The sequence below is a fragment of the Pseudochaenichthys georgianus genome, chromosome 18, assembly GCF_902827115.2.
Source record: "Pseudochaenichthys georgianus chromosome 18, fPseGeo1.2, whole genome shotgun sequence".
NCBI classification, from domain to species: Eukaryota; Metazoa; Chordata; class Actinopteri; order Perciformes; family Channichthyidae; genus Pseudochaenichthys; species Pseudochaenichthys georgianus.
The window spans coordinates 15,704,098-15,718,611 of NC_047520.1; the positions used below are offsets into that span (position 1 = coordinate 15,704,098).

General features: G+C 40.9%; 1 protein-coding gene across 3 annotated transcripts in view; it reads left to right on the forward strand.

Moving 5' to 3' along the window:
- pcxb (pyruvate carboxylase b) overlaps positions 1-14,514 on the forward strand; it is a 331,727-nt gene that overhangs the window by 106,037 nt on the left and 211,176 nt on the right. The gene's annotated exons all lie outside the window — the stretch shown is intronic.

The window sequence follows — 14,514 nt, forward strand, 5'->3', positions numbered from 1 at the left end:
ACATAACAATCGGCCAATACTTAAACATTATTTATTATAAAAAAGACACAAGTACAACTATAATACTATTAATTTCATCCAAAAACTCAGATTACTGTTAATGTTGAACAGTGTGTTTTGCACCTTGGGACGAAGTGTGAAAGTCTTTGCACGTTTTATTCTCGGCTGGAAGCATGTTCCAAGGCTTGATGGCCCTAAATGAAAAGGCGGAGTGTGCGGCAGCAGTGTTTCTCAGTGGGATCTTCAAGTCTGTGTTTACAGCAGATCTTGAGGTTCTGCCCAAATTCTCACAGTGGAGCTGAAAAAAGCTGCTCAATAGTGGAAAAGCAGCATTTTATCTTGAATACTAATACAGAATGAGATTTTTAATCTTGATTTTATTTATTGCGGTGTCCAGTGAAAGACAGGCAAAAGGCAATAAAAGGCAAAGGCAAAGGCATGGCTTTTGTCAGTACTTGCAACTTTAGCAATGACAGCAGTTTGTATTTCACTCGGATGATGCATTAAACACTTCCAGGCTGGGTTAACACTGATTGGTAAAATACCAGACCCCAACTGGGCTCCTGATTAATTCTACAATAGTACTTTCTGCTTTTAACTAAGCAAAAATGGAGGCAGTTTCAGAAAAGACCATATGTTATATAGAGTAAACAGTGGCGGCTGGTGAAAAATATTTTAGGTAGGGCTGTGGAAATGGTGACCAAACAATACTAGGGGGGTCCGGGGGGATACTCCCCCGCACATTTTTTTTGAGAAAAGACCCCTTAAATGATGACTTCTGGTGATGTTAGAGGGGGGGGGGGAGGGACAAATTGAGGCTTAAAAATATGAGAAGACTGATCAATACCTCCATAATCTTCAGTGTGGTTAGCTATGAATCTTCCAAAACTTCCAAACACCTTGTCCTGGACATAGTTTCTACAGTATAAACTGTGCAACAGTACAGTAGGCCCACACAAACTGCAGAACACCGGGGCTTTGGGAACACTCAAAATTACTTAAAATGATTTAATTCCCATTTAACCTGTTAAGGGGCTTTTTTTCCCCCGTTTTTTTTCTCACGAAACTGTGTCTCAGGGTTTCTTAAAATGTAATAATCTATTCATGTGTCCTACTCATTTAACGGGAAGAAACGCAGCTAACTGATGATATGAACCATGTTTACCGAAACAAAACGTCTCACAAGAAGCGTCTAAATGAGCCCTGAGCGAAAAAATGCTAACGCACTCTAGGTATAAATCAATCGATATACTTATCGGATATGCACAAACAAGCTTAGCTAACAAGCTGAGATTCCACAGATTCTAGAAATATAATTATCATCACTGAGCGATCAGAACTCGCGACAGGGGAAGCAAATACAGACATCACACGACGTAGCTTTAGGTAGCAAAAGACGGAGATATGCTCACCTTTTGCTGTTATTCTGATCAAAAACAAGAAAAACGCGGCTGAACGTCAATTCATAGCTTAATCCAATGTGTCTGTCACTTTGAAAAAAGTATTGATAATCCATAATTCCATTTTTATGTAAAAAACGGAGTTTTCATTAGCTGCTAATGATAGCTTCCAGAGTGAATGACAGCTTCCTGTTTTGTCTCCTTGGATACGAGCCCAAACAACTCACAGACTGCACCGGGCGCTGACGTAGGCGCCCTGTGACCATCAGATTTGACGACGCTGATTGGCTGAAATTGTTTCGGCGGCATAGTTTAAAGATAGCAACAGTTGGCTTCTTCTGCACATGCTGCACTCTCGTCTGGGTGCTGTGCATAGCGCCCAGACAAGAGAGGGTAATGATACACGGGCAAGGCCAGGCAGGAAACATGTGACTTATCAGTAACTTTAGACATCGTAACACAATTTTAAATGAGATTTTATTGTAGATTATACATTTTACTGATGCCAATTATATAATATTTACCTTGTTTATTAAAAATAAAAAATAAAAAAATTTATTTGGGAAGAGGGGGGGGCGGCGCCCCTATGGGCCGGCCGCCACTGAGTGTATACTTAGCCTATAAAGCAGCATGGCATCACATTAAAGTATTCTTCCCCAGCCTGGTCTCTGCAGCATACATCTGCAGGTGTATCAACACACACTAGGGATGTGCATCTCCATCACCGAGGCCGATGCGATGCCCATCTCGATACGTTGCCAACGATACATTTGAAGCACCAGGCGTTGCGATACAGTTCAATACGATTTGATTCAACACGATGCAAAATAATGATACAATTCAATATGGTACGACAGAGGATTTTGTTTTATTCCTCATATACAGCAAATCATAAATCAACAAAAAAGTGCTTTACATATTTGGTTCTCTCTACTAGTACTGCGCATCCCATCATGCTGTTTATTTGTTACCTTAAAAAAACAAACGCTTGGACCTTTCACACACAGGCCTTTTCACAAGTGTAGTAGTGTTCTCTGTCTCTAGAGTACAGTTCAATTGTATAACACCTCACAGTTAAACAATGTAAGGATGCATTGCCCATGATTAACAATGTGCAAATAACAGCTACCATAGTGCAATGCCCATACAGCTGCTGCCTGATGTGCTTAACACTCATCCATAGGCTGACTCACCAGTGAGCAGAAAGCAGTGGTTTCTATAGGAACAATACAGAATACAAATAACCTTTCACAAACAGGTATTTCATAACTGCTTACAATTGTAAGGGAGACATTTAAACAATTATTGGCAGTCAGGCTGTTGTAAACTAAACACCACTCTCTCTGACGGAACACCTCACCGAGTGATTTAACTCATATGTCTAACTTTCAGGTTTTTCTTTTCAGACTCGTCTCGGACCCCACGTTGTACTAGCTTACTTGTGTACTTTAAATCGGCACGGGATCGTTTACAATTTGAGAGCGATTTTTCAAGTTGACCGTCTTTCTTGAACAATCCGAAGTGTTGCCAAACGTTTGATATGTAGGTATTATTCGGTGCGCTGTGTTTCTCTTTCTCTTCGACTTCCGTGTGTGTTGATCACTGAGACTCCCGGCCTCCGTAGTGCGAAGCAAAGATCAGAGATCGTCTCTGCTGAGTGCTGACAGGATGAGAGGATATTATATGAATGAATCGTTTTTTTACCGATGCAAAGACGCTACAATCGATGCATCGCGAGTTCAACCCAAACTGTAGCCGATGTGCACTCTTTCAACCGGTGCATTTTGAACGTTTATGCCGGTGCTCCGATGAGAATCGGTGAATCTTCACTGCGCTAATGAGAGCGACAAACTGAACAATGACGAGCTGAGTGGATTCTCCTTTATAGCACACTCAGTGTTTTCATTCACACCGTCTATACCAGAAATATCAGCTAATAAGAGAAAACTTGTCCTCCTGAAATACGTGTGTGCACATGTGTTCAGTCCCAGCTGCAGGGATCAACCAGCACTTGAATAATGGGTCTGTCACATTGATCCATATATTAACTTTCAGCCCTGCAATTATAAACTTACATTGCCATGTGAGGCCTGTGAGTGGGAGGCTGTGATTTCCCCTTATTTCTGTATGCCTGACTGTGTGCATCTTTATCTCTGAGAGAGGGATGTAAACCGTGCCTTTAGTGTCCATGTGCATTTGCATGAGAGGACGGGTGATTTTCTTTGACTGTCCACATATGTGATGACGTATTTGACTCTATAGGAGTGCTCTGTGTATCTTTCCACATGGCACACATCCTGTGAATCACGCCATTTCTCTGTGTCCCTATAAATCTTTCTCTCGCTGATGAGGTTTGACCCTCGATGCTTTTTGCTGTCATGCCTTTGCCCTTCACCCTGGACTGTACACCCACCTCCTCTTCTTCCATCCCATCCCTTTCTTTAATGTGTTTCCTTCTGCAGATTCTTTATTAGCTTGTTTTAAAGCCTTAATGGTGTTTCCACGTGCTTGGCGAATAATTAAATGGCAATGAAAGCCAGTTTGAATCAATACAAATGGCACATTAGTTAAAACAAGGTTTAATGAAAACATATCACGCCATGTATTAAAGTTAATGTTAAGAGATAATGGTGATTCTGACCCCAGCCGAGGATAGTGCTTAAAAAGGCTTCTGGCTATGTCTGGCCTCTGTTTGTACCCTAGTCTACTCTCTGCTGGAGTGTGTTCATCAACAGTTCATTTAACTCTTATAAAGAGACAGTTCACGTGTTCTTTATTCGTATAGTGCTATTATCAATCTAAGATGTAGGAACTATTTTCTCTCCATCATATCACCTGGCATCGCCTCTTACTCATGATTTCTGGAAAGAGACATTGCTCTTGAGATTTTTCCAAATGTATTTTTTTGTTTGTTTGAGCACCATGAGTGCCATCTAGTTCCATTAGATTGGAGAGAAGGCAGACATGTCTACGACCAACACTCAGCCCCTCACACCACAACAACATGGATTGAAAAAAAAGCACTGCAGGTAGAGAAAAAATGTTTTTTCATTTGGGTGAGCTCAACAGAACAGATAAGCAACACAACAGTAACATGGTGTGTTGTTCCCTCAGTTTTCTTGGCTGTGGTGTCAGAAACATTGATTTACAGCTGAGCAGTGAGGGGAAGCTGATCAATGATATTGTCCGCATGTCAAATGTACTGCCATTGGGGAACTATACATTTCGCAGAGACCCTCTGGCTTCTTACTGTTTCTCCCCTTCTTTCCACTTATCATGGATGCAGTGAATAAAATACTGCAGCTGCTGCATGGTGGCTTTGCACGCTGGCTTTTGACTCCTTGGATGTGATTGAATTCGCCCCGCACCGCTGGCTTTCCAATCAAACAAATCATCGTCTGTAGGTTCTGAGGGGGAGAGTTAATGCTTATGTTGTGCACACAGATTTATTTCAATTGCATTTAAATCCATTAATGAACCTCCCATGGGGTGTTAGTAGTAGTGCATTAACAGTTTATATGGCTCAATGATCAGACCAAACTGTTTATTTTAAGCCTGATAAATCACCACATTCAGGTGAGACATTTCTTTGTCAATGTAGCTTCTTGAGCTATATTCAAATCAGTAGCATACATTTCAGATGCAGGTCTGTAAAACATTTTGTGAACACCCGCATTATTTGGATTTCACACTTTCAGGTAGCATTACTGCTCACTGTGAAAATAGCTGCTTGCACTACATTTCACCTCAGAGCGGAGTCACTGTAGAGTAGCTTGTGACCTTTCCACTTCAAGGACTTCCTTTCCCATATATTCTTCTCCTCCAGCATCACTCGATGCTTCCCTCCCACTTATACCACTCATCTTGACATAATGTAAATGTTCCCTCCCACATCTTTATCCTCCCTGCTTCTAGCACTGCGTCTCCCCCTCTTCACTTATCTCCATCTCTCTGTCTGCCCCCTTCCTCCGTCTGTTTCTCTGCCCTCTTCCTCCGTCTGTTTCTCTGCCCTCCTACACCGTTTATTCCCCCAGTTGAGCTATGAAAAGGGACAACCCTGACCCCTTTTACCATGACCACGCAATATACATGGACCAAACACAATCAACACAGGAAAAGTGTAGATGGAGGAATGCCATGTTGGAGGGACACATGAATACATTATTATCCAAAGGACTGTGACAAGGTCAGCAGCTGAGTGATAGTGAAGGGTGGGTGACAGCCGGGGGGCGGTCGTCACGCTATGGGCTTGTGGTCCCTTGAGTTGCAACTTAGATCATTTACATTGATTGGTGGAGAGTCCATTCTGTAGTCTTTGCCGAGCTCAGGATGATGTTGTTGTATGGCGGTTGTTGTTTCTACCATAAAGCTTTTAACTCCAACTTAAGTGGCCCGGTTGAAAATGCGGTCACTTGCACCACTTTGTGAAATAGCTGCTGCTTGTCAACGAGAGAGGGCACGAGCCAAAGAGAAAAAGTGTTCCATAATCAGCTCTCCTGTTCACAGCACTAGAGAATAACATGCTTTTCCAAAAGAAGAAAGACAGTAGGAGAGTTGGGAAATGGGGTGCAGATTACAGATAGGGGAGAAAGGAACCAAGACGAGGAGGAACACATTTTTATTAGGATGTAGAGACAAAAGACTGATGCGATTGTGAGCAAAACTGAAGCAAAGATCCAACCTGCTGCCCCAGTAATGGGTTCATCCTTTTTTTCGTCTTTTGATTCCCGAGAAATAATAGACCTTTTTATCTTGTTCTATTATCATCTTCTAATGGAGCTTTCAGAGCCGGTGAAAGAAGTAGGCGAGCAGAGAGACAGGAGTAAACAAGGTGGATTGACCGTGTGCACCGGGAGGAGGAGAGCAGTCTTAAAAACAGCCATTACTCAACTTTTATTTAAAGATCTGACCCTCAATTGCTGTGTCGCACCCCCCCTGCTGTTGCTCTCCATCTGCTGCTTTGCAGTTCAGACTCTTCTCTGTTCTGGGACTAAATGTTTTTCAGTCTATCCTCACACTGAAGAGACTTTGTTAATCTGACATTTAGGTGGTGAAGAAATAAAGACCGCACCCACAAATAGAGGCTGAACCTGCTGCAAACTTCTTGAGTACTGCCATAATGGTTTCTTCATCTCTTCAGTTATTTCGATGAGGCTACAACATTGACACAGCAGGGGTGCCAATATAAAACGCAGCTGTTAAATACTTCCTAATGTTTTTTTAAATCCCGGCTCAGTTTTTGGTGTCTGATAGACTTGTAATGGAGTTTTTACTTTAACTCATTCCTGACTCAATTTCATGTTCCCACCTGTACCTGAACGCATCGCTACCAACACAGTGCATTGCATTCCAATGTAAACATCCAGAGAGCTGGTGCCCCTTGTTCCTGCTGTCTGCCAAAACATAATGAATATACCTGATTGTTAAAACACTTTAAATAAATATGGCCAACCAGAATCTCACTGGTGCATTTTCACAGCAAAGAAGTTTGATTTAAAGATTCTTTTTACGCTTAAGTACATACAAATAAAATGTAAAATAAAATAATTATGCAAATTAGAATCAATTATGCATTAGTCCATCATATACATATTAAACTAGCTTCATGTACTTGCATTTTTTTAAATGGCAGCTCTTTGAGTGACTGCTGAAACACCGGAGAAAGATTTGCACATGGTGTAGTCATATCAAAGCCATCCAATAAGCATGTTTTACGTCATTTAAAAGCATACACTTCCTTCATTTTCTTTAAAAAGTGTCCGGCTTCACATTCATGTATCTTTAAATGTATATTTTAAATATTCAATAACAGGGTGTACACCAAGGGAGAGGGGAAGGGGATGAGGAGTGATAGATGTCACAGCAGGAGGGTCGAGGCAGTTCTGTCAACACGATGACAGGAAGGGATGCACAAGGTGCTTTGGGACCCAGCATACAGCAGCATCTTGACATTTTGTATTTTAATCTATTTTTCATCTCATTAGATTCAATGTATCCGTCAATCTTTTGGCATGTGATCTTTGCGATCAGTTAGGCTTGAGATGTGAAGCAAGAAGCACGAGTGGAAAAGCCTTTTCTCCCATAGTGTTGAGGGCTGAAGAAGACAATTTAGACCCAATTAATGTTATACCTGTTGTGCGCAAAACACATTCAAATGAATCACAAATACAGAATTGTATGCTATGTATGTTTACTTTGATTAAAACATGGCATAAGTAGTTGTATGTACTGTATGCTAGACAGAACATGTGTTAGGAAATCAAACATCATTTCCTCTAATTCATATTACTGTGAAATCATCTTCTTCAAGGACTGGATTGAGATTGCATTTGAACACATCATAAGCCCAAAAGGATTTTGTACTACATATAGCTTCAAAATGTAACTTGATGCAATCTGTTAACGTTAGCTGTTGGATCCATTATTTAGCAGGACTGCGCTGCCCAAAGGATGCTAACCGCTAACAGCTAGCTAGCTTCTGCTGATTTAAACACAAATTTGATAATGTACCATTATCCCCATGTAACTTTGCATGGTCCCCTGAGGCCTTGAACTGGTTTCATCTGTATCCTTTGACCCCCCCCGAAGGCCGGCTAATTCTAATTTTTTAATAACCTTATATTCAGATTTTCTCTCCCCATCTCAATTAACTCATCCATCTATCGAGTTGTCTCTAAAATTCCTCTCATCCTTTCTCCTTTCTTCTTTTTCTCTGTCTCCACAAAAAGACAGCTAGTAATAAGGCCACATCCTGCTGTTCCCTTCTTGCCTCCTCTTCCTATTATCCACCTCCTCCTGTTACTCAGCACCTCTTCCCCCTGTTTGCCTTCGCTCTGCCCCCCCTCCCCACTGTTATCTGCTGTTTCGTGGACTTTTTGAGAAATCCAAAGCAAACCATCCTTAGATAGAGGAAGAAAACCTTACTTCTGCAGTATTTGTAGTCTTGGGGGAACACCTTACTCCTTCATCCTGTTTCATTCCTTATCAGTCTGAATTTGAATACCAGAAAAGGATACAGCTGTCATTCCATAATACATGCCATAAGTCAGACTTCAGATTGTGTCATCCTCACATCTGTCTTTCTATTTCCACCCCCCGCGCCAGACCCTAGATGCAGCCTTGTTTCTTCTATTGGAACACATTTGCATTCATCACTCAGTGTTTTAATGTAACGTTTTACAATGCAGTTTGTTTGTATGGCTGTGCACGCGCTTCTGTTTCTCTCTGCGTGTGTTCCCCATTCTCCTAAGAAACGATAGGTTGAGTCCTAATTAGAGGAAGTGTGTTTGTCCCACATAATCATAAACACCTTCATCTGCACCCCATAAACAGCCTGCTCCCCACGTCGATTGACAGTCATGATTTGTCGCCATTATCTTTATTTTATTCATTGCTGTAAACAAAGCAGTCAGTAATGAGCGGTTCAAGAGCTTTGGTTGTTTGGAGCTTGATAAAGAAAATCTCTGCATGCAATAGAATACAAATGTAAACCTCTAAAAGACTTCCACACACTTTAAGAAGGATGTTTCCCCAGAGAGTGTTGATGATGCACGGCCACCAGTTTAATCTTCCTTTTCCTGATTCCTAAGCCGCGTTCAGGGCATATTTTCCACTGTTGATGTGCATTGTAACATCCAAGAGTGCACCATTATCTCCTTTGTGTCACAAATCAAGCTTTTGTGCAACTTGAATATATCCATAAATGTTGGACGTGTCCAGATAACATTCTTCCAATATATTTGTACACGTTTACAACTAAATGTACAGTTACTTTTACACGTTCATATTGAGAACATCCGGTGGCATATTGCTCTAAAGAGGTCACTGCTACATTATCCAACATTCCCACTGCACAGACCAACATCCCCAGTATGTGTGGTCCTGCTACAAAAACCTAGTGGTTTGAAAGCACACGAAACCTGTGACACGTGACGAACACATGAAATGAGAAAGCAAGAGGGACACACACTTCATGTGCCGCCTTGTTAACTCTAATAACATCCAGGACCTCTGACCGGGTGTTTGAACACTTGGAACACCTCAGAAGGGCAAACCACCGGCCCTGCAGGTGCAGATACACACCCCGCCGTACAGGGTGTAATCTCCAAAGAAAGCACCTTTCACTTTGAGGGGTCATGCATGGAGAGAGCCTCCAATGCGAGCAGACTCAGTGTGTGTGTGTGTGTGTGTGTGTGTGTGTGTGTGTGTGTGTGTGTGTGTGTGTGTGTGTGTGTGTGTGTGTGTGTGTGTGTGTGTGTGTGTGTGTGTGGGTGTGTGTGTGTGTGTGTGTGTGTGTGTGTGTGTGTGTGTGTGTGTGTGTGTGTGTGTGTGTGTGTGTGTGTGTGTGTGTGTGTGTGTGTGTGTGTGTGTGTGTGTGTGTGTGTGTGTGTGTGTGTGTGTGTGTGTGTGTGTGTGTGTGTGTGTGTGTGTCACAGTCACCAAGTAACTGTGCTGACTATCCTGGTGCTTTTTTCCACACAATCGCTGGTCAAATCTATCTTTCAATGCGATAAAACGTCTCCCCCCCCCCCCCCCCCCAATGCTTCTTGCTCCCCTCTGCCACTCATCGGCAAGGTAATTATAGGCTCAAATTAGCCCAGCATTTTACGGAGTGACCTTTCTATTCCTCCCTTTTTTTCTCCATTAGTTCACCCTGCACTCGCTTCTCTGCTCAAGCATTTGGTGGTATTGTCCAATTACTGTCTCGCTTCTTTTTCCACTCATCTGCCTCTCTGATTCCTCTCTATCCTTTCTCCTCCCCTCTGTCTGAGCGTCATCCCATCATTTATAATTCATCAAAAACAGCCAGACAAAAATCATTAGTAATAATATACGACCTGCTTGGAAATCATTACTAATAATGTGGAGTCAGAAACATTTCAATCAGATATTTGACGATTGAAAGTGTGTTATTTGAGGCTTTTTGTCTCCCTGGTTACACCTGTTTTCAGTTAGCGTTGCACCAATGGGTCAATACAGCGAGACTACACTTTCTTCCTTTTCCCCCACAAAGCCACAAGAGTCAATGCGCTGAACAATAAGATCGCTTTTCTTTCAAAAAAGCAAAGCTAATTGAAACTGTGAGGAAACATGCATCAGTGCACCCTCAGAAATGCTCTGTTACACACTCAATTCTCCGACAAACTGCTTCTGGTTCCAGGTGTCGTGGAGGGACAAACTAAAACTATTACAGGCAATCAATGCAAATGATTTTTTGGGATCATTTCAGTTTCTCAGACTTCATTCAATTACAGTGATATAGATCCTATACCAATTATAAGTGTTGTGAGGATTAACTGGTTCCATTTTCGGAGAAGTCAAATAATTCCTGTTGAGAAATTGGGCTGTTGCAGAAGGAATAATAAACAGATACATCTCATGGAAGAATTTAATGGAAAACCAAATGGAGCTAATGGAATTTCAAGCGTATTTCCAACTCATTATGAAGAGGATTGATAAGATGTAAAGCATGAATTAAGAAATGACTCGTAGAGCAGAATAGAAAGAGACTGCTGGCTGTTGCATCAAACCTAGCTTAATTTGAGCGCCACCACTTAGTATAAACAAGTGAAATCTGAGGTGTAAATTCAAACATACGCCTCATTAAAGCAGCTTATTAAGTGCTGACATTATGGAACAGTTAGAAACAATGCAGGTCCTTATAATAAAAGGACTTTTTTGCAACAAGAGCACATTACGACAATCTTTTTGCGACTGACTTTTACATTTGTTTCAAGCCAATCATCCCAAGATGAAAAAAGGATACAGATCATACAAATGTAAAGAAAATAAATAACTGCATGGAACCCCATGTCCACTCCACCACAACCCTCTTGCCGTACCACAAATATCACAGATAATGTTTGTTTGAAATTGCATTCATTAATCTATTCACACACATTACAACAATCTACATCATTACAATTACTGTATAATGTAGTGTATAATATACAGCTTGACTTTCTACATTAGACTTACTGTTATGTTGTGTTCACATTTGGAATGTCGTTTATTTGTGAACATTTTTAAAGTACGTTTTCCAGACACTTGTCACATGTATTATTTATAACCATATTTGAGTGTAAGACAGCCACCCTCATCTTACTTGAAACTAAATAACCCCAATATAATTTTTCATTGAAGTATTCAAAAGGTTATGTTAAAGAAATGTAATGGCAATAAAAATGTTTTTATTTTTGCCACCATTCCCTTTCTCCAAGTTGTATTAACGTGAGAACAGTAATTCCTTCACTGCTTATGAGTTATATCCTGAAGGTCATTTCTGCAGCACTTCCCATTACCATATGTCAGGGTTCGTACGGTCATTGAAAACCTGGAAAAGTCATGGAATTTCAAAATAATTTCGAAATAATCTGCGGTCGCCAGCTGTTATGTGCCATCATGACGCGCATGGTGTTATTTTTTAATATATGAAGCGCGAGCTGTGTGCTCGAGTCTTCCTGCCTGTCGGCTGCACTCTGCTGCTCCGGGATGAAGGTCAGCTACATTATCTACGGTACGTTCGTTAACTGTGCGGAGTCACTGTGGCACAGACTCCTCCGCTGGTGAACAGCTGTTAGAACGGGCCGTTCAGGTGTTCAGAGCAGAGCGGCAGAGTGGCAGAGCGTGATGTGAACTGAAACGTTTTTCTGTCGCAATATTATTTAAGGAATCGTTGAGCTAGCTAGCATACATTGTCACTATCTGCTAACGTTAGCTTTAGCCTTCGTTTTCTAATCGTTTTTTTCATAGGCTATAAACAGAGGTGGTATAAGGATAGATATTGTACTAGAATAAAAGTAGAAGTACTCAGGTCTTGTTCTTGAGTAAAAGTAGAAGTAAGTACTCAGATCTAGTACTTGATTAAAAGTAGAAGTACTCAGATATTGTACTTGAGTAAAAGTAGAAGTACTCAGATCTTGTAGTCAAAGTAGAAGTACTCAGATCTTGTACTTGAGTAAAAGTAGAATTACTCGGGTCTTGTACTTGAGTAAAAGTAGAAGTACTCAGATCTTGTACTTAATTAAAAGTAGAAGTACTCAGATATTGTAGTCAAAGTAGAAGTACTCAGATCTTGTACTTGAGTAAAAGTAGAAGTACTCAGGTCTTGTACTTGAGTAAAAGTAGAAGTACCAGAGTGTAGGAATACTCTGTTACAGTAAAGGTCCTGCATTCAAAATGTTCCTCAAGTGAAAGTAGAAAAGTATTCTCATCAAAATATAGTGAAAGTAGCGACAGTAAAAGTAGTCGTTGTGCAGATTGGTCCATTTCAGAATAATATATATGATATGTTTTATAATGATTGATCATGAAAGTGTTCTCAAAGCTGGTGAAGGTGCAGCTAGTCTGAAGTACTTTGTAGACTGCAGGGTAGCTGGTGGATTTACTCCAGGTGGAACTAAAGTCTGATTCAACACTTGATTATATTTCACATCATTCATCCACATCTGTGAAGTAACTGAAGCTATTAAATACATGCAGTGGAGGAGAAGTACACCATGTACCTCTGAACTGTAGAGGAGTAGAAGTACACAGTAGCAAAACATTGAAATATGTATCTCAAAATTGTACCCACGTATAGTACTTGTTGAGTTTATGAACTTAGTTACTTTACACCAGTGGCTATAAAGATAGAAAGACTAAGCCTTGCACAGAGGCATGAAAATACATTTTCAAAATGCTCAACAGTGCTGCCAAAATGATAAACTGACTGCTACACAATTAAAATAAATGCTTTTATATATGTCTATTAGATGTGACTCTTTGGCGTTTCTGTTATTATTAACGCTGCTGCTTTAGTTGTTCCGACTGCTAAAATCCTGTTATTCCTAATTTTAAAGCCGATATTCCGTGGGGTCGGGGGCTCGGATCCTTGTCACCTTTTTCATACCTGATAAGTTTGCATCCCTGACTACAGTTGCTTTAGCGTGTAGAAGCTAGTAAGCCTACTATTTGACTTGTTTTAGATAGGCACAACATGTTTCATATGCAAACCTTATTTTCCTGTTCCATGTTAAAATAAACCATTTTCAGTCGTAATTTTCTTTTGGTCATGGAAAATGAGGTAAAGGTCATTGAGAAGTCATGGAAAAGTCATTGAAAATCATTGGTGAAAAAGTGTATGAACCCTGATATGTCCACTTCAGTTTTCCAAAGTCCAATTTGGAAAGAATACACTTGTTAAATCCTAATATGCATCCTTAAATGGTCCCCTCAATTTCACCTTACCTGTGCCAATTATTTGACATATACCTTGGGGTTACACTCCTTGTGAAGAATACAAGTCTGCATATCTATAAGATGCTACATTTACCCATACACTATCATTTTCTGAAATAACTTTACATTCATGAAAGGCGTGACGTGTTGTTTTCATGTCCATCTCCCCGGGAACATCATCTCTGTCCATATTGTATCTCCGTGTGCAGTAATGGCTGACCTGTAGTCTTCTATAGTGCGTCTCCTCCGCCTCACTGTATCCTTTCCTTCTATTATCCCTGTCACCCCTTTCACTGATGCCTTTTCCCTCTGCCCTGCTGTCACCATCCACCATCTGTCTGTTGTTTATGTGTGTAGACTCCCTCTACAGGTGTATAATGCTCATCCGTACAGGTGTGAGCCTCTAACTGAATGTCCCAGTCTCATATTCCTGTCGTTTATGTTGTTTTGCCATCCGATTCCTCGCCTCCTCCTAACTCTTCTCATTTATCATTCCTCCTCCGTTTTCGCTTTCTGTTGCTATCTCCGCCCCATCTCCCTCCTTCATATATTTTCCTCCGTGTTAGCTTTCTCTCTAGTTATTATTCACCTTTTCTCCCTCCGTAATTTCTCATCTCTCCCTTGTGTACCTTTGTGTCGTTCCGTCTTTCTCTCTGCTCCGTTAGTTGATTTGTTTTCGCTGCTTCATATTTCTTACCATGTCGACTTTCACCCATTGTTGTCTCCTTTCTATTTTCTGCCTCTTCCCCTCCCAAGATTTCTCCCTCTCTTGTTCTGTCGACTTTTCCTCCCGCCTCTCTCTCGTGTTGCTGATTTGTTTTCCCCTTCACTTTCTGCTTTCTTTCCCTCTTTCATCTAATTTGTACTCTCTGATTCTGTCATTTTCCTTGGTCCC